This window comes from Felis catus, chromosome C2 (genome assembly GCF_018350175.1).
Source record: "Felis catus isolate Fca126 chromosome C2, F.catus_Fca126_mat1.0, whole genome shotgun sequence".
NCBI lineage: Eukaryota > Metazoa > Chordata > Mammalia > Carnivora > Felidae > Felis > Felis catus.
The window spans coordinates 63,451,357-63,471,642 of NC_058376.1; positions in this window are offsets into that span (position 1 = coordinate 63,451,357).

A 20,286-nucleotide genomic window follows, 5' to 3' on the forward strand; every position below is an offset into this window, starting at 1 on the left:
TTTGTTAAATGAATAAAAAGAGGACTGAAGCAAGAAAGCCTGGATAGCCTAGTTAAACGTATCATCTCTACTAGGTTAACAGATTAATGTATGAAGGAGACCTATCTAGCTTGCATTTACACACTGAAGGCATATTTTGTCATCTCATAAAGGTAGAAATGCTAAAGAAACATGATCTCTCTCCATAATCAGACTTTCATGAAATAAGATAAATGGGAGTAGTATCATGGTAGAAGCACCGAACAGTGGAGGAAATGTGTGGAATCCTCATAGAAGTACGAGGTGAGAGGGCAGCAAGGGTGTGGGGTAAACCAAAGCAGAGCAGGGCAAAATATTCCTAGCATAAGACAACGCATATTGGTCGTCCTTGATGGTCCTTGATCCAGGTCCTACTGGTCCTTGATCACCTGTCCACTCCCTAGTCCTGGACTATCTCCACTGTACTGCCTTTTCAACCCCAACCTCAGTGATCCCCTAAAAATAATTTCAAGAAAGCATTTGTTATGAACCCTGTTGCCTTGTATACCAGATGCGGATCTCATGTGTATAGAGATAATATGTTGTTGTAGATGATAGAGTATGTATACTGCTTGTTTAACTAGTTAGACCAAGATGCAAATGATACCCAAGATTAATTACTACATGTAGTGCCATACAGTTCTAGGGACATAGCTATCTGGTTGCTGAGATAACATGCTTGAGGGTCTTTTATATATATATATAGATATATAGATATAGATATATAAACACATACACACACTAAAGTTAGCATATTCAGAAATGTTAGTACATCATTTAGACCTACCTCATGTATCTTATCTTCAAATACTTATCCCGGTTTTGCTCTCTCTGTAGGCTCAATATGGTTACACCCTATCTTATTTTCAACCCTACTCAGAGATATAAAAAAAACAACAACAAAGACAACCTCTCTTTAGAAACTTTGGTTAGCATGTATCATTTGTAGAAAGCTGAATTTGTTTTTGTAGGATGATTATGATTAAATGTATATACTCTTCATTTTACTTTATAAATTAGCAGTTTCTGTAGTATATATGAAAACTCATTTTGTGTCCTAATACCAGAGAATGAAGGCATGATTGCAGAGTAAGTGAAAGATGAAGGTCTGTTGTTCATCTGAAGATGCTTGCCCTACCTTAATATAATCTTCAATATTTAGGTACAGACTTAGATTCACTTGGGAAAGTCTACCAGATAGGGCACAACGATTATTTTCATACCAGTGTCTTTGACCCTTTCATTACGCTTCCTAACTTTCTTATTAAAAAAAAATGTTTTCATGTTTATTTATTTATTTTGAGAGAGAGAGAGAGACAGTGTAAGAGCATGCACACAAGTGGGGGAGAGGCAGAGAGAGAGGGAGACAGAGAATCCCAAGCAGGCTCCACATTGTCAGAGCAGAGCCCAACATGTGGCTTCATCTCACAAAACATGAGATCATGACCTAAGCCAAAATCAAGAGTCAGACTCTTAACTAAGCCACCCAGGTACCCCATATTTCCTAACTTCTTTCCTGCCACTGTTATCTAATAGTCAGTTCTATTTCTTCCTCGTCTTTGAGTCTTTCACTGGTCCATTTTACTCCACTGTTTCATTAATACTGGTTCTGATTTTTTATATTTATATATTAAATGAAATTAAAACATAAAGATTTCCCTTCTTTATCAGTGATTATAAATATTCTGAATAGGTCTGACAGCATGGGTGAGTCCAATAATGTTTGTGTTTGTTAGTCCAAAATCCTGCATATTCACTGTTCAAACATAAAATAAAGAAAGAAGAAATATCTTTGGATAAATTAATAACTGGAGGGAGCTAAAAATATTTTATTTAAAAAATCACAAAGAATTAATGTATGTAATAGAATCTAAGTCAGTATGCGTAAAAGCACAAAATAGCCAGTTAGGGCAGTGGCTCTGAAAAATATTTATGTCTCATAATCACCTGTGGAGCTACATAAAATTAGAGATGCTAGACCTCATGTTTAGATACACTGAATCTGAATTTTAGAGGAAGACATAAGCAATCTTCCTTTTTAAAGGCATTTAAAGTAATTCTTCTAATGCACAGTCATGTTTAGCAACCATTAGCTTATAGAATTCTTGTGAATCTGTGATGTGTCTGTGGGATACTTTTAGCAAGGAGCAACAGCAGCCCAGATGGAGTGGGGAAGGCCAAAACTCTAAGAAGCTGGATGTTACCTGTGAACAACTGGTGTCTGAGGCTAAGAGAGGTATGGCCAAGAAGAAAGAAAAGTTGTGCTCAGTTTAACTTGGGCGAAGATATTTTTTTTCTTATAATGCAAATTTGCAACTTACATTAAGAGTATGCTACAAAAGTTAGGAGACACTCATGCTTAAATTCCAACTGAAGTTATTAATAACTGATTACTGGTTAATGTGCTGTAATTGGAAAAGCTGAGTAAGCAGGTATGAAGGAGGTAGGGCCACCATGGTGGGCTTTGCTGTCATCAAAACACAAGGCAGCAGAAGGTTGAGGAAATGCTTTCTAAAGGCTTTGAGTGACACTTTACAGCATAACTCCAAACCATGTCCCGGGGACCAGTCAACTCCTTTTGAAACAGGCTGTCATTAAAGGAAAAATTTGTTTTGTGCTAGAATTGTCTCCTTGCTAAAATACTCAATTTTGAATCAAAGCTTCCATTCACATTATGCAATCAGAATGTATCACAAAATAAGAAATGACCCTAGCACCTTGAAGATCCTAATAAAAGGAAGGGCTACAGGAGAATCAGCTCAACCCAGAATGGCAAATACAAGCAAGTTCCAAATTTATTAGGACAGAACAGAAAGTCAGTAATGACATCATTACTGAAACAATAGTTGGACAGTCAGACTAGGGGAATATGGAAACAAATGTGTTTAAAAGACATCTGAAGTGGGACAAAGTTCCTCTGTCAACTGAGAGAAGCCACTAACACCTAAGTATTAAGCAAATCTGAAACCATGGGTTTGATGAAGTTACTTAAAAAATGACACTTATAATGGGAAGGGATTATGTAAAACCAGGACTTTGTTACACTGACATTCATTCGCATCCTTCAGATTATAAAAATATATTCAACTAATTACCAATGGGAAACAGTCACTAAAACTGCATGAAATGGCGTCTGAAAGAATCACGTAGCATAGTAACAATTGGGAAATGTGGGTGAACTTTGTTTTTTTTTGAGCATGTCAAAGGGAGAAAGAAAACAATCACTTGTTTTAGTAGTTGTCATTAAGTACTATATACAGTAGTTAAGTATTAATAAATAAGTAGTTAACATTTATGCAATGATTCATGCCTGTTAAAATATGCATCAGCTGCTCGTTTATTATTTATCATTGCCTCTATAACAGAAAATGAGACCAAGTGGCCAGAATTGCCATTGTTTTTTAAATATTGCTTTGATTTTGACTGCCCAAATCATAAATAAACGATTATCTTCCGTGTTAGAAAAATCATGATGATAAATTAACATTGGCCTGGCCTACTTGTGCACTCCGCATGACGTGAGCTTCAAAAATCAGCCTTTGTATTTAGGAAAAGCACAGAGTGCAGTGTGCTCCTTGGGACTGAGAGAGGGTCGTAAAAATGAAAATAAATGCCCTGATCCCTCAAATTCTTCTGCCTCTTCTCATCCACAGGCATTTGTACCATAGTCAATTTATACCTTCCCTACCTTTCTGTGTTATAGTCAATAATTTGGCCATGCCAGCAATTGCTCCAATACATTTCTAAAAATAAAAGAGAATTACTGAATATCCTTGTGAAAATCTGGATCTTGTTTTCTGGTGTCAGAGAAATAAGGTGCTTAACTTCCCAATACTGTTTGTTTGATCTGTAATAGTTCAAAGATTTCAACTTGGGGTTTTAAAATAATGGAACTACAACTGTTAATTGTGAATATTCACATGGCACTCTCAAATTTTAAATTTTACCTGACCTAATAAAAGCACAATACTTCAAATTATGATGTGATGTCACTGGGAATTCAAGCTAAGATCTTTACATTTTTCCAAACAGATGTGAAGGTGTTTAGTACAGCTTGAATCTTGACATTGTGAGCCTTATATGTGATAAAAACAACTCTGGACTAGAATCCAAAGGGACTGTGCTCAAAACCTGTCTTATATCTTACAGGGGATTTGGACAAGTCACTTAATCTCTTTATATTTGAGTTCCCTCATGTGAGAAATGGAAATGATGTCTACATCAGAGACTGGTTACAAGGCTTAAGTGAAAGTGTTTTGTAAACCATAAATGGCCATATAAATGCAAGGAATTATGACTTAATAAGACATTAGAGCTAAATATCTTTTTAGTCAATTATGAAATTCATGGTTTCCAATATGCAGGCCTATTCTTTAATATCCCAACAATAGCTTTTCTGTGACAACCGTGTCTTGGGAGTCAGTCTGTTGATAGAGCCTTTGTTAATGGCAACGATCCTTCTCCAGTTCTCAGATGACAACTAGGAAAGCTCAGACTCTTTCCACACAACACAGCTGCCTCCAGCCCTCAGATTTTTCAGAAAGTGTGTCAGAATCCTACAGTCCAACTGATGAAGACACAAAGCAATTAAATATGTAAATCAAGGAAATTACACTGCACTGATGACATTCAACACTGGGTCTGCCCCTCCCTCCTCATCCTTTTTCTCCCTGCCTCTATTCCCCTCGGGACTGAGGGTAGTGTGAGATCTCCTTCTTTCACGCTGCTCCCTGCTAAATGTTTTTTTATTCTCAACCACCTGCCCCAGGCCTTCTCATCAATTATTAATCAAGTGTCCATGAATATGCATAAAATCTTGTCTCTGAGTTTTATTAAATTAAAAAAAAATTATATAAGAACGTGTGCTGTGCCATGTTGAGAAAAGAGCATACGGTGGAAGAGAGAATAAGGAGAAAGGGCAACTTTGGGGTGTCCTTTTTTACCCCACTCAAGGCACAAACATGAGGCCTCTGGTTATGAAGGTTGTTTTGTTTTTAATTTCAAATGTTTCTGAATTAATATCTTTAAATTCTAGACAATGTACCATTCTAGAATCTGCTTTCTTTTGATAGATAAGATTCTTCATATGTTGGAAAGGATAAAACTGGCTAGAAAGTACCTACACAGCTTACTGAGATATCACTCTACAAACGCACCCTGTCTCCAATTCCAAGATGTGCCATGCTATGCACAGTGCCCTGGGATGGGGTTGGTGATAGCAGCGAACCCATGGAGCCCTATTTCTTCTATTCCGTGAGGTCCCTTGGTCAAAACATTAATGGTTTACATTTCCCAATTTTCCACTTCAGTTGGGCCTTCCTTTCCAAAGAGAAATAATGTCTCTTAATTGTGAATGATGCAGAACAACATGTCTTTGAATGCTACTGTGGCTTTTATCTCATCAGGTAGGTCTTTCATGATCACCTTTTCTTAAATAGCCCACCGCTACCCTGTTGCTGTACCTCCCTCTTCTGACATCTATCATGATTGGGTTGTTGCTTCTTGTTTCCTGTGCCTTCTCCACTGTGAATGTAAGCTTAATAAGAACAGAGATTTTGTCTACTTTGGTCAATTCCACTCAAAAATATGGTTTTTTTGGATAAATAAATGAAAAGTATAAGGACATCACTTAAAGTTCTCTTAATTGCTGACCTGAATGTCAGCGACAAACATCTTCTGTATTCAAGCAAACTAACTAACCGTGATGGCTCTAGGGGGATTTTCAGTGCTTCATCCAATGTTCCCTCACTCTCTTTCCTGTGTTCTACATGTGGCTTCACTGCAAATGGCCAGCTGTTCCCGATTCCAATGAAATATCACATATTTTTTATAGTAAAAATAAGGGGTCCTAATAAAAGAATACTTAAAAGTAGAATTTTATTTTGTTTTCGTGGTTGCTTATTTACTCTTGCCCCTATAATGGCCATATAGGACACAATATAAATTTACTTAGTCAAAAGTATAGCTGGAAAAAATTTATGGTTTGTGTCTTCTGTTCTTTATTCATGTCATATGAAACCTCCCTCCCACACATCCTCCCATTGTCTGCCTCTCATGTCTTAGCATCTTAGGCATCCAAAATCTCTAAGCCTCAAATATTTTTCCAAACATAAAATAAGATAGTCAGATTAGATAAACTCTGAGGATTAATCAAAAATGAAATTAAATCTAAAGGAGCAACTCAAGAAGAAAACAGAATTATTTTATTATTTCTTTGCTTGCAACACTCAGTTTCTTATTTGTCATTAAACTTAATGTCAAATCAATAGTTATATTTTTAGTTTGGAATTTTATACTTTGTTCTACTATTTTTCTTCCTAAAGAATCTCAAATTTAACTTACAGAATAGTATGTTCACCTAATATGTTATTGAAAAATCTAATTTTATAGAGTGCCATTTAAACAGAAATGCCAATTTTCAGTAATAATGGTCACTATAATAATGTTTAATGCCTCAGTGACTTTTTAGCAGCTAAAATGCCCTTTAAATATATACGCCTCCTTTATTTCAAATTCAAGAATGAATCATTACACTTTGATGAGCATTCCATCACACCGGACATTGTAGTTAAATTTTCCTGTTTAAGAGTCTCATTAATTTATTTCTGCTTTCTTGACCTCCCCTGATGTATTCATTCAGTGAATAGCTATGTGAAAACAAACAGCAACAGCTACAGAGCTCTAATGTAGGTATTATTCAGGATATGTAGATGCACAGGATCTCAAGGAGGTGACAGCCTAGAAAAACCAACAGGATCTGCAGGCAAATAGCTATGCTACCAGGTAGAATGGTTCCAGTGCCACATAAGTGAGGCAAAGGCAGTAGTATCACAGGGCTGAGAAGAAGAGATCCCTCCTGGCTGGAGTGAAAGAAGGGTATCAGAGCAGAGGAAGATGTGAGGAAAGCCTCAGAGGAAGGGAAAGGATATCAAGAGGTTTAACTACAGGCGGGGCCACCTAAAGCACACAGTCTGTTTATGGTGCCTTGGGTGGTATGAATGGGAAGGCTGGAAAAGTCAGATAAAAAAGATTCCCACATACATCTGTCTTCCCGCCTTCCATGTCCACCATGAGTGGTCAAAGGAGTAAGAGGGTTGACAAGGTGATGGGGGCCGAGGAAGTAAGATCACTGGTCCAGGGAGTAAGGTCAAAAATCTTCTTCCCCATGGTTTCAAGAGGGTCTGAACTAGACCCTAGGGACTGAACTAGGAGGAGCACTTGTAGTCCTCCAACAAGGAATTCAACAGTCTCCTATGGCTAAGATTGAGATCAGAATGCTCATGCAGTGCTTCTTTAAATCGCCAATGTGGTTTCTTTAAGAAGATCCTTCTTTCTCTACATGACCTTTACCACAACCCACCGTGTGTGTGTGTGTCTGTGTGTGTGTGAGTGTGTGTGTGCCTATGTCTAGAAAATAATTCTACTTTACTGCTAGAGGTGTATACAAACACATACCACATTTCAAGGAATAGACAGCTTTAGGTAATGCGGTATCTTAAATAAAGCAAACTTATGAATAAATCATTGCCAATTGTTCGGGGATTATTGTGTACATGTGGAACTGGCCTGACCCCTGAGTGTGAGATTTGTCGTCAGCAGTGGAAATGGGTCTGAAAAGAGGAAGATGGCTCAGCCACACAGAGCACTATGAGAAATGAGGCAAAAGGCTTTGCACATGCAGTTGCCCCAAGCAGTCAAGAGTGATGATTTTTCAATCTGACATAATGGAAGTCCCTAGAGAGATCCATTTTTCATTCCGACATGACTAAGATAATAAGTCACAAGTTAAACTACGTAATATGAGGCCCAACACAAAGAAAGCTATTTCTATTTCAGAAATGTCAGAGTACACCTTGGTACATGTTGGTTTAAATGGACATTCTTTTCCTTGCAAAAGCGGCCAGAGACTTCAGCTCAAAAGTACAATTTTTAACGGTAGAACTCATTGAAAACAAAACAAAACAAAACAAAACAAGAAAAACTGCTATGTGAAGTTTGACTCTTTAGGGGATAATCTGACATATCTCACCCGCTGAGAAATTGTTTTTAATAAATAAAAATAATGATAATTGAACAAAATTAAAGAAACAAACAAAATTCTCTATAGTGAGATGGGATGATCCTTATCCTAAGGCCAGGCCTCCCATTTTACATTCTTTTTTGTAGGCTGTTAGATAAGTAAATTATAATTGATACTAATTTAGTAAAGTCTTAGTAGACTCAAATTGGGATATAATTCAATTTTGGTACTCATGAATGATATATAAAACAAATAAGAGCTAAATAAATGAAAATAAGTCGTGGTAAATTTCATTTTCTATTATTTATTTTACTGAGACCAATCTAGAATTATACACTGTTGGAAATGCAGAGAAAAAGGGAGAGTGCAAATAGGAAAGGTATTAAGGATATATATCCTATTACATATTAACTCCAGAATTGTCTACCTTAGCTTTCAAAATCTCAACAGCATGCATACTACTTATCAATTGCATCTCCCATTACAATTCAACATAATTTCTCTAAACACTCAAAATTATTAATTTTGTCCCATTTTTTTACAGGATTTGCTTTTTCCCACAACTCTGCTTCTACACTTGCCCACCCTTACCCCTTGTAGGTTTTTTTCTCCATTCTGCTGCTTGGTGCCCTGCTTCCTGTTCAGAACACATATTTAAGTTCAGCTCAACAAGGGAATCTTGCCCTATTTCATTCATCTGCCCCTCCAATGCTCCCTATTTTTATCTTCTCAACACTTCTTGCCTCCCTTGGTGAAATACAAACATGTACGGGATTTTGTGTATGCTTAAGGTTTTATTTCATTTGCTTTTGTTGAACACACGTGCAGACCCCCTTTCCTTTTGTATGATCCATGTGTCCTCCAAGTCTATGGCTACTCAATATTTAATGGTGTAAAGATAGATAATACCACCACACTACTGCTGTCTACCACCATCTAGGAATTCTGAATTTTAGGAACTCTGTATTATAGGAACTCTGTATTATAGGAACTCTGTATTATAGTTGCCTAAGAATGGAATATATCTGTTAAAACTTTGTTGATGAATCTTTCAGTCATCTCTCTATTGTGGCTGATTTTTTCTTCTTTTTCTATGAATCCAGATGCTAAGAGGGTCCACCTGAGGCTTAGCATCACAGAAGTCATGAGGCCTTCCATCCAGGTAATCAGATTTTCCATTACCTCACTCTGCTACCATTAGACCTTCAGCTAACACAAAAATCTCTCCTGGGATGCAGTCAATAATTCTCTGTATCTTTCATGTTTAAGGGTCTTTCTGGGAGAAAAGGTCAGGTGAAATAAGGCAGGTGGATGAGCAGGAAAACTGACTGGAAAGAGTAAGAACTGACAGAAGGAGTTTCTTTCTCATGTCTCCCATCCAGATATGGACAGACCTTGTCAAGTCTGTGATATGCAGATGAATGCCTGACAAAGTCTAGGTTCCATTCAGCTTGACAAAGGGCAGAAAAGCAAAGATTTGCCTCCACTGTGATAAAGGGAATCCTCTCTTCTATTCTGTGAGTTACTTCTACCAATTTGGAAAAGAAAGAAAGAAAGAAAGAAAGAAAGAAAGAAAGAAAGAAAGAAAGAAAGAAAGAAAGAAAGAAAGAAAGAAAGAAAGAAAGAAAGAAAGAAAGAAAGAAAGAAAGAAAGAAAGAAGGAAGGAAGGAAGGAAGGAAGGAAGGAAGGAAGGAAGGAAGGAAGGAAGGAAGGAAGGAAGGAAGGAAAGAAAGAAAGAGAAAAGTACCAAATATGTTCCAGAATCTAGATCCCAAAAAACAAAGCCAAACTCCTTCTCTTTAAACACTGCTTAAATGGGAAGCACCCAATGACCTCAGTGCCATCAGCGTGAATGTAACTACCTGGGATCTCCTCTTCTCCAATGAAAGGCAATAAAGCCCTTTGGGGGCATGGGGATCACTTCATCTTCACCCTTACATTCCCTCAGACTCAAGTCCAAAGATAGCTCACAGGGTTAGTATGCACCTCCTCCACTCCCAACAATCAGTTCCTGCTCCCTGCTCTTTTCCCTCAGCCTACCAAACATACACCATCTTCTCAGAATAATGACTGCCCTTTAAATTGCACAATTATAGGGGCGCCTGAGTGGCTCAGTCCGTTAAACGTCCAACTTCACCTTCAATTGCTGAATTTTCCCCTTCATGATTATTTCTTTTGAAACTGTTTATAAAAAAAGAGTCCATGGATGCTCATCTCTCCCTGCATACCTATGAGCCTTTTTGAGTTGCTTTAACTTGCAAGTTGGCCAGGAGTATATTGAAGATAGTGACAAAGACTGATACGGACGAATACTCTGGGGCCTTAGATTCCAGTCCAGGGTGGTTGCAGGTAAGTGTTAATTGTCATTCCTGCCACCCTGCAGAGTCACATCAGTGAAGGAAGATGTTAATTTTGGAAAAACTGCATATTTTCAGACCATTGCTAGAGCTATCTAAGTAACCCCCATTTTCTGTTTGAAATTGTGGCTATGACAATTATTTTTTAATGGCTAGAGGATACTGCTTCTATTAATAGCAAAAAAAGTGTTATTTTTTACAGGACAGAAGCATGAAGATCACAGAATTTGAGGTCCATAAAGGGATGCAAAGAAACCTGTCCCTACAGATGGGAGAAATTGAGGCCCAGAGAGACATGTTAGAGCATGATTTTTCCCATAACTCCCACTCACCCACTCACCCCTGCCCAAGAGTCTCATGGTCCTTTCTGGTTCTGTTGGTTCTTCCTTTCACACAATAAAACCCACAATTTGTCTTGCAGGCACCACTAACTCTTCAGATCCATAGGTCATTATCAGGTCCTAACCACCAACTTGGAAAAATATTACCATAAGGCTGTGTCTCAGAAGGTCAGTATGTCTTTTGAACTATTTTACCAGGCAGCTATTTCCAAAGGCCTTTTTTTCCATATCTGCAAATCATTTTTCAGATGCTTTCATTCGTCATAGAAGTCACTACCTCCTTTCTGCAAGCTTGTTTTCAGATACTTTTATATTTCCCTGTGATTCCATGCTATTAAATCCTTCAAAATACATAATGGCCTACTGGAAATAAATTATGCTAACTTAAATTGCTCTCTGCCACTCCTGTCCCTCCTAACTACCTTAATTCCCTTTATTTTATTTATGAAACACTGTTATTAGCCTCCAAGGCTTTCATGACATGATTACCCTATGATAATAATTTCAAATTCAACAATTTCCATTACTCTCATATAATAAAAGTAAGATAAAACTGTAGAAATATCGAGGCAGCGTGGCCTCGTGTTACTGTTCACATTCTGGAATCACAAAGACTCCTGGTGCAGCCATATTAGCCATTTCACTCTCAGAATTTCATTGTTTATAAAATGAGAACAACTTTACCTCCTAGAATTGTCAAAACAATAATGTACACAAAGCAAAAACACAGTTTTTGCCCCATATTAGGGCTCAGTCCATTATCAATAGCCTCCCTCCCTTATTCAATGAACATTTGAAAAAATATGCCAAGTAGCTAGCTAGTGGTAAACAAAGGCAGATAACCAGCAAATTATTTCCTTGCAATTATCAGATTGGGAAATATGAGGAAAATAATTATAATCCCTAGGGAGTTCTACAGTTTAGTGAAACAGGTATTCTTATACTCTAGCTGGTGGGACTTTTGACATAGACTGTTTTTTCATTTGGGGAGTGTGTGTGTGTGTCTGTCATTCTCCTTTTTCCCCACACCTGAATCCCATATTAATCATCCACTGGTTTACTTTAAAATATTGTCTTATTGCTTACACATACATGTACGTGCACATATATAAGTATACATATGTATATACACACATGTACATATATGTATATATACAGAGAGTATATACAGAGCACACACGAGGGAGAATAGGCACATTACTCTTATTTTGTTCTCTAGAGAGTAGAGCTTAACATTCTATTATACTGTCAATAATCATTGATATTGTTCATTCATATTGATTGCTTTATAGTATTTCATTGGAGGATATAACAGTTTTTTCTTCAACTCTCCAGGTAATTGGTACTTAGATGTTTCTAAATTTCTAGTATCATGAACATTCTTGTATATGCATCCTGTTGTACATGTACAAGGATGCTCTCAGGTACCTGGGAGGGGAGTTGAATTATCAGATATATAAATGTTCCATCTTCGAATATAAAATTGTTTTCCAAAGTGGTTACATGAATTTAGACTCCCAATGGCAATATCAAAATGATCCAGTGGAACACTTGCGGCATCTGAGACTATCATTCTTCTAAATGTTCACCAACTGAATAGGTGTAAAGTAGTGTATCATCAATGTCTTTATTTACATTTTTTCAATCATTAATTGTTTTGCCTATTTACTGGCCATAATATTTCCTCTTTTTTGAAATGCTGGTTCATGTATTTTTACCTAGTTTTCCTTTTGATTGTTTGCAATTTGTGGCAAATGCCTAAAAATGTGAATATCTTTTGGCATAGCATTTTTAACTCTAAGAACTTATCCTATGGAGACAAATCTTCAAACTATGCCTAAAGGCATTAATGAAAACCATTTGTAGCAGTGAATAAGCTAAACATCCAATAAATGGAGACTGTCTACATAAGTTATGAAAATAAATTTTAAAAAAGGAATGATTTATATGCATTAAATAATGATGATGATTATGTACATGGAATCAAAGAAAGATACTCACATGTTAAGAGAAATCTCATGTTAAGAGAAATCTCATGTTAAGAGAAAAGAGTTGGTCATAAAAAATATAGATATATCTTTATTCCACTGTGTTGTGTGTATGTGTCTGTGCACATGTGTCTATACTTATGTCCTGAAAACAAAGTGAAATATACCATTTTATTAATAGTTCATGACTCTGGATGGAGGGATTTAAAGTGACCAATATTTTTTGCTTTTGTTTATCTATTTTTCTACAGTGGAGTTCATTACTATAACATCAATCTATGTCTATTCTTTAGTTACAGAAAGTCACAGTAATTGGGGTGCCTGGCTGGCTCAATAGGTAAAACATACAACTCTTGATCTTGGGGTCATGTGTTTGAGGCCCACACTGGGTATAGGGATTACTTTTAAAAAAGTGACAATAATCTTAGATAATCTACCTAAAGTCACAAAGACAATCAGTAATAGAGTTAAGCCTAGAACCCAAACATCCCCAGATTACCAAACTCTTAGCATTTATAATTCTTTACTCAATTCACTGGGGTCCTGTTGCAGGAATGTCAATATTTGTGTTCTTCTGTCAAGTGTTAACCTTTGCAATGGTAGTAAAAATGACCTTTCCATGCCTAACAGTGGTAACTAGCTGTGTGAGCATAAAGAAATATCACAGGATGATAACAAATCTGGGGGTGGAGTGGGTAAGAAGAAATCAAACTCTTCCTGTGCATGTACTTAATCTAAAATGAAGAGTTTATATGAAGCCAATCTAAGGAAGGAGGCTTTTTTCTCACAGACCTCAAGTATTTTCTGATGTATAGAAAGATTTTCTATTAGCATAATTACAAAGGTCATTGCCCCATATGGTCTTTTAATAGTCTGATGACAGATTAGTAAGACTATCATTAACCTAGCATTTGGCTCACATGACTGGGTATGGAAAAGCCAATGGATTTTTAGAATGAATATCCAGGTGCTTTAATTTTAATGTTATAAAATTGAATTTTACTATTTTTCAATTTTTTTTTAAATTTTCATCGTCTCTCTTCCTCTCATGCCCTTTCTCATTATTTTACATAAAATTCTAACCTTGTCTCAGATTATTCCCAGGATGGCTCCTGATTAAAACACAATAAAGACCTAATTAAGGGTAAGCAGAATATAAAAGGTGACTAGGTATCTAGGGGGTCATTAATCTAACCTTAGTGGAAACTGCTAAATCTATCTAAAATAATTCCTCAAACCCAGTATAATCCTGGGTTACACCATAGTCAGGGCAAGAGGAGTCAAAGCTTGTTCTTCATAAACTAAAATAAAAATATTACCCGAGTCAAGGCGTTGAAGAGACACAAAAGGAAGATAAACTGGAGTGTAATGTTGAGTCACTACATGGTAGTTGTAGCTACTACTATGAGCTCTTCCACTGTGCTAACTCTCCTGTTCCTATCACTGTTAATCTCCTTAGTTTTAGCAGTGTTGGTCATCAGACTCCTCATGGCTGTTGCCACTAATGCTACACCTGGATCTGTATCTACTAAACATTTGGTAGCTTTCTACTACACCTAAAACATTCTCTTCTTCGTGAATAACTGAAGGCAGAAGAAGACTGCAAAAGATTAGATTTAATAAAAAAATATATTTGTAAAGCTCATAGTTCTCTTATAAGCCATTTAGAAACTATCTGCAAGATTTCAAAAGCATTATGGTTTCTCACAGGCTTAACTATCTGTCAATAATAAATTCCTTATTAAGTTATCGTAAGTTTTTCTCGATAAAATTAAATAATTTAAAAACATTAATTGCTTAGGGTGCCTGGGTGGCTCAGTCGGTTAGGCGTCCGACTTCAGCTCAGGTCATGATCTCACATTGGGCTCTGTGCTGACAGCTCAGAGCCTGGAGCCTGCTTAGGATTCTGTCTCTCTCTCTCTCTCTCTCTCTCTCTCTCTCTCTGCCCCTCCCCCATTCACGCTCTGTCTGTCTCTCAAAATGAGTAAATGTTAAAAAAAATGAAAACTAAAAAAATAAATAAAAGCATTAATTTCTTACTGTATCAAGATCTCTTGATGTTTTCCTAAGTCTTTGCTTGGTCACTGAAAACCCCTAAGCTTCTCTATCTTTGCCTTTAAACTCCTAGCCTTAAGGCAAAGCCTGAGTAACATGTTTATTGTATCCATGAGCCAAAAGGACTATTCTTCTATCAGACTGATTTTGTGCTTTAAGACAAGACTATCTTGCTGTGATACCAAAGATGTTATGAGAGGGGAGTGTGATGGTAGCAAGGTGGCAGAAGAGGAAACTCTTGTTCTGGTTCCCTTCATAGAAACCCAACTTCACAACAATACAAAGACTGAAATGCCATGTCTGCACAGTGAAGGAAATAGTCAACAAAACTAAAAGGAAATGTACAGAATGCGAAAAGATATTTGCAAACAACATATCCAATAAAGGGTTAATAACCAAAATATATAAAGAACTTAAAAAATCTCAACACCCAAAAACAAATAATCCAAATAAGATTCAACAGAAGACATGAACAAACATTTTTCCAAAGAAGACACATAGATAGCCAACTGACACAGGAAAAGATACTCAACATTACTCATTATCAAGGAAATGCAAATCAAAACTACAATATCACCTCACACCAGTCAGAATGGCTAAAATCAACAACACAAGAAACAACAGGCATTGGTGAGGATGTGGAGAAAAAGGAACCCTCTTGCATTGTTGATATGAATACAAACAGGTACAGCCAATGTGGAAAACAGTATGGAGGGTCCTCAAACAATTAAAAATAGAACTATCCTACAATTCAAACATTGCACCATGGGGTATTTACCCAAAGAATATAAAAATACTAATTCAAAGGGATACATGCACTCCTATGTTTATAGTAGCATTATCTATAATAACCAAGATATGGAAGCAGCCCAGTGTCTATCAATTGATATCACTGATGAATGGATAAAGAAGATGTGGTGCATGTGTATATGTCTGCGTATGTATATGTGTGCATATATATGTATGTGTGTGCATATATGTGTATGTGTGTATATATATGCACACACATACACACACACATATATATATTTGCCAAAAATATTATGAGAGGGGAGTGTGATGTTAGCAAGATGGGAAAGTCTTGTTCTGGTTCCCTTCATAGAAACAATACAAAGACTGAAATCCCATGTCTGCACAGTGAAGGAAACAATCAACAAAACTAAAAGGCATTTATTCTCAAATCTCCAATATATATATTTCAGTCATAAAAAAGAGTGAAATCTTGCCACTTGCAACAACATGGATGGAACTAGAAAGTATAATTGCAAGCAAAATAAGTTGTTGAGGGAAAGAAAAATACCATATCATTTCACTCATATGTAAAATTGAAAAAAATTCTCAATTTGTTATTTGTTATTTGTTAATTAGCAAATGGGGGAGGAAAAGAGGAAAATAGAGACAAACCAAGAAACAGACTCTTAATTATAGGAAACAAACTGATTGTTACCAGAGGTGATATGGGTCGAGGGATGGGTTAAATAGGTGATGGATGCCCAAGGAGTGCACTTGTGATGAGCAATGATGATAAATGGAATTGTTCAACTATATTGTACACCTGGAACTAACATAACACTGTATGTTAATTAATGGAATTAAAATACAAAATTTAAAAAAGTAAAAAAAGTAAAAGACTGAAATGCCTTTATAAGAACTCTAAAAAGCAGTGAAGAAGTCCCAATAACACCATGCAAAGTTGAGAATAGGCATACTAAAACAGGTAAGAAAAGCCATTTCATTCTGTTATTACCTACCCCCAAGCTAGCACAGTTCAGCATGACTGGAAAAAAAACACCCAACTTGAAGTTTCTCCTTCGGGAGGCAAAGAGAAGAATGTAGTATGTGTTTAATATTCTCCTGTTTGGAAGGCTGTCCAAGGGACTGGTTTCTGTCTCATCTCACTAGGCTGACACAACTGGAATACTCCAGATGCCTGGACACCTCTGAGAACAAAAGAGACCTAAGCATCTTGCTGTAGCACCAGAGAATCTGCAGTGCCACAGACTGATACCAGGAAGAGGAAGAGATTATGTGTGCCCAAAAAAGAAAGGGGAAAATCTTTCTAATTGGGAGATTACACTCACACAGCCTACAGAAGACAAATCCTCATTAAAGGTTTAAGAGGCCCCCAGAATCTCTACAGGCTAATTGGTGCAAGTATACCCTATAGAAGGTAGTCTGTAAAGTATGAGACAGGTGGCTCTCTTCTCAAAGGCCCAAGCATCAGAAAAAAAAAAAATACAATGCATGTTCAAAAACTGGAATACATGATCCAATAAAAAGAAGAAAACAAATCTCTAGAAATCCTTAAAGAAACAGAGATATATGAATTACCTGACAGAGAATTCAAAATAACTGTCTTGAGGATCAATAATCTTAAAGAGAACATAGATAAATAACTGAATGAAATCAGAAAAGAAACACATGAACAGAATGTGAATATCCACAAAGGATATAAACAAGAATTGAAGAAATTCTGGAGCTGAAGAATACCATAACTAAAATAGAAAGTTTCCCAGAGTGGTTCAACAGCAGACATGATCAAGTGGAAAAAAGAATAAGCAATTTCAAAAAGAGATCATTTGAAATTATCAAGTTAGAGAAAAAGAAAAGTGAAGAAAACCTAGGATTTATGGGAAACCATCAAGAGGACCAATATGTACATTATGGGAGTCTAGAAAGAACCAAGAGAATATATTGTAGAAATAATGGGGGCACCTAGCTGGTTTGGTCAGTAGAACACTCAACTCTTGATCTCAGGATTTGGAGTTATAATCCCACATTGGGTGTGGAGATTACTTAAAAATAAAATCAAAGAAGGAAGGAAGGAAGGAAGGAAGGAAGGAAGGAAGGAAGGAAGGAAGGAAGGAAGGAAGGAAGGAAGGAGAGAGAAAGATAGAAAGAAAGAAAGAAAGAAAGAAAGAAAGAAAGAAAGAAAGAAAGAACGAACAGATGAAAGAAAGAAAGAAAGGAAGAAAGAAAGAAAGAAAGAAAGAAAGAAAGAAAGAAAGAAAGAAAGAAAGAAAACTTACTCAATTGTGGCAAAGTAAACAGACATCTGAATTAAAGAAGTTCAACAGATTCCATGAAGAATAAACCAAGAGAAGACCACATTGAGACACATATAATCCAAATGTTAAAAGTCAAAAACAAAGAGAAAAATCTTAAAGGCTGCCAGAGAAAAGCAATTCATCATATACAAGAGGCCTCTAATAAGATTATCAGCTTAATTCTCAGCAGAAACCTTACAGGCCAGAAAGGGGTAGGATAGTATAGTCAAAGTGCTAACATAAAACAACACACACACACACACACACACACACACACACACACACACACACACACACAAATCCCCCACTAAAAACCTGCTGGCCAAGAATATGATATCTGGAAAATAGTTCTTCTAAAATGAAGGTGAAATAAAGACTTTCCCAGAGGGGTACCTGGGTGGCTCAGTCAGTTGAGCCTCAGACTCTTGACTTCAGCTCAGGTCATGATCCCGGGTTGGGGGATCAAGCCCCACAATGGGGTCTATGGTGAGCATGGAGTCTGCTTAAGACTCTCTCTCTCCCTCTGCCATTCTCCCAGCTGTCATGCTCTCTTCAAACAAATGTACAAACAAACAACAACAAAAACTCCTTCCCAGATAAACAAAAGCTGAAGGAGATTATTACCACTAAGATCTACCTTAGAAGAAATGGTATATGGAGTTCTTCAAGTTGAAACAAAAAGACAGCAACATGAAAACATACCAAAATATAATGTGTTTCCCTTCTGGTAAAGGGAAACATATAGACAAACACAGAATCCTAAAGTACTGTAATGGTGGTGTGTAAATCACTTTTAACTCTGATATAGAATTGAAGATAAAAGCATTAAAAATCATGTACCCATATAAGTATGTTAATAGATGAACAGTATAAAAATGTAATTTGTGACATTAAGAACATTAGTAGGAGATGATATGAAGGAATAGAGGTTGTGTATGACTTTGGAATTAAGTTGTTATCAACTTATGGTAGCCTATCAGCATATGGTAAAGATATGCGCGTGCGCGCGCGCACACACACACACACCCCTATGGAACATACTCAAAAGTTGAAGAGAAACGAATCAAATCATGTCAGTACAAAAAAGAATCAATGAAACACAAAGTATAAGGTAGCAGGAAAGACAGTTATAAGACATACAGAAAGCAATTAGCAAGGGCCAATAATAAGTTCTTCCCTATCAACAATTACTCTAAATATAAGTGGGTTAAACTCCCCAATCAAAAGACACTTTCTGAAAGGATTTAAACAAATCCAACCCTATGCTGTCTATAAGAGACTCTAAGGACACACAGGCTGAAAATGAAAGGATGAAAAAACAAAGATTTTCTATAAAAATGGTAATCAAAATAGAGCAAGGGTGGCTATATTTGTGTGAGACAAAATAGACTTTAAGTCAAAAACTGTCACAGAAGGGGTGCCTGGGTGGCTCAGTCAGCTAAGGGGTGCCTGGCTGGCTCAGTCAGCCACTAAGGTGGCTCAGTCAGTTAGCTGACTCTTGATTTGGGCTCAGGTCATGATCTCATGGTTTGTTGAGTTTGAGCCCCCATTTGGGCTCTGTGCTGACAGTGCAGAGCCTGTTTGGGATTCTCTCTCTCCATCTCTCTCTCTGACCTTCCCCTACATGCTCTCTCTCTCTCTCAAAATAAATAAACTTAAAAAAAATAAACTGTCACAGGTGACAAAGAAGGACATTAAATAATGATAAAAAGCTCAATGCATCAGAAAGATAAAACAACTTTATACACACCTAACATCAGAGTACCCAAATATATGACTCACACTTTGACAACAGTGAAGCAAGAAATAGCCAGTAATATGAGAGTAGGAGATTTCAAACCCCATTTTCCATAATGGATAGAACAACTCAACAGAAGATCAGTAAGGAAACAGAGAACTTGAATGACACTATATACCAATTGGATCTAACAAACATAAACAAAACTCTATGCAACAATGGCAGAATACACATTCTTCTTAAGTGAATATGGAACATTCTTCAGGTCATATATGTTAAGACACAAAACAAGTCCTAACAAATGTAAGAAGACTGAAATTATATGAAGTATTTTCTGAATGATTTTCTATTGAAATCTAATGAAATCAGAAATCAATAATAAATTTAAAAAACCCTGGAAAATTCACAAATATGTGGATAGTAAACAACAAGTATTTGAATAACCAATGAATCAAAGAAGTAACAAGAAAAAATTAGAAAATATCTGGAGACAAATGAAAACAATACAATATACTAAAACATATAGGATGCAGAAAATAAAAAAAACAATACTATAAAGGAACTTTACAGTGGTAAATGTCTACCTTAAAAAAGAATAAAGATCTCAAATCAAAGACCTAACTTTATACCCCCAAGGAACTAGAAAAAGAACAAACCCCAAATTAGGAAATCATAAAGATTATTTTATTTTTTAAGAGCAAGCAAAGAAGAAAGGGGCAGAG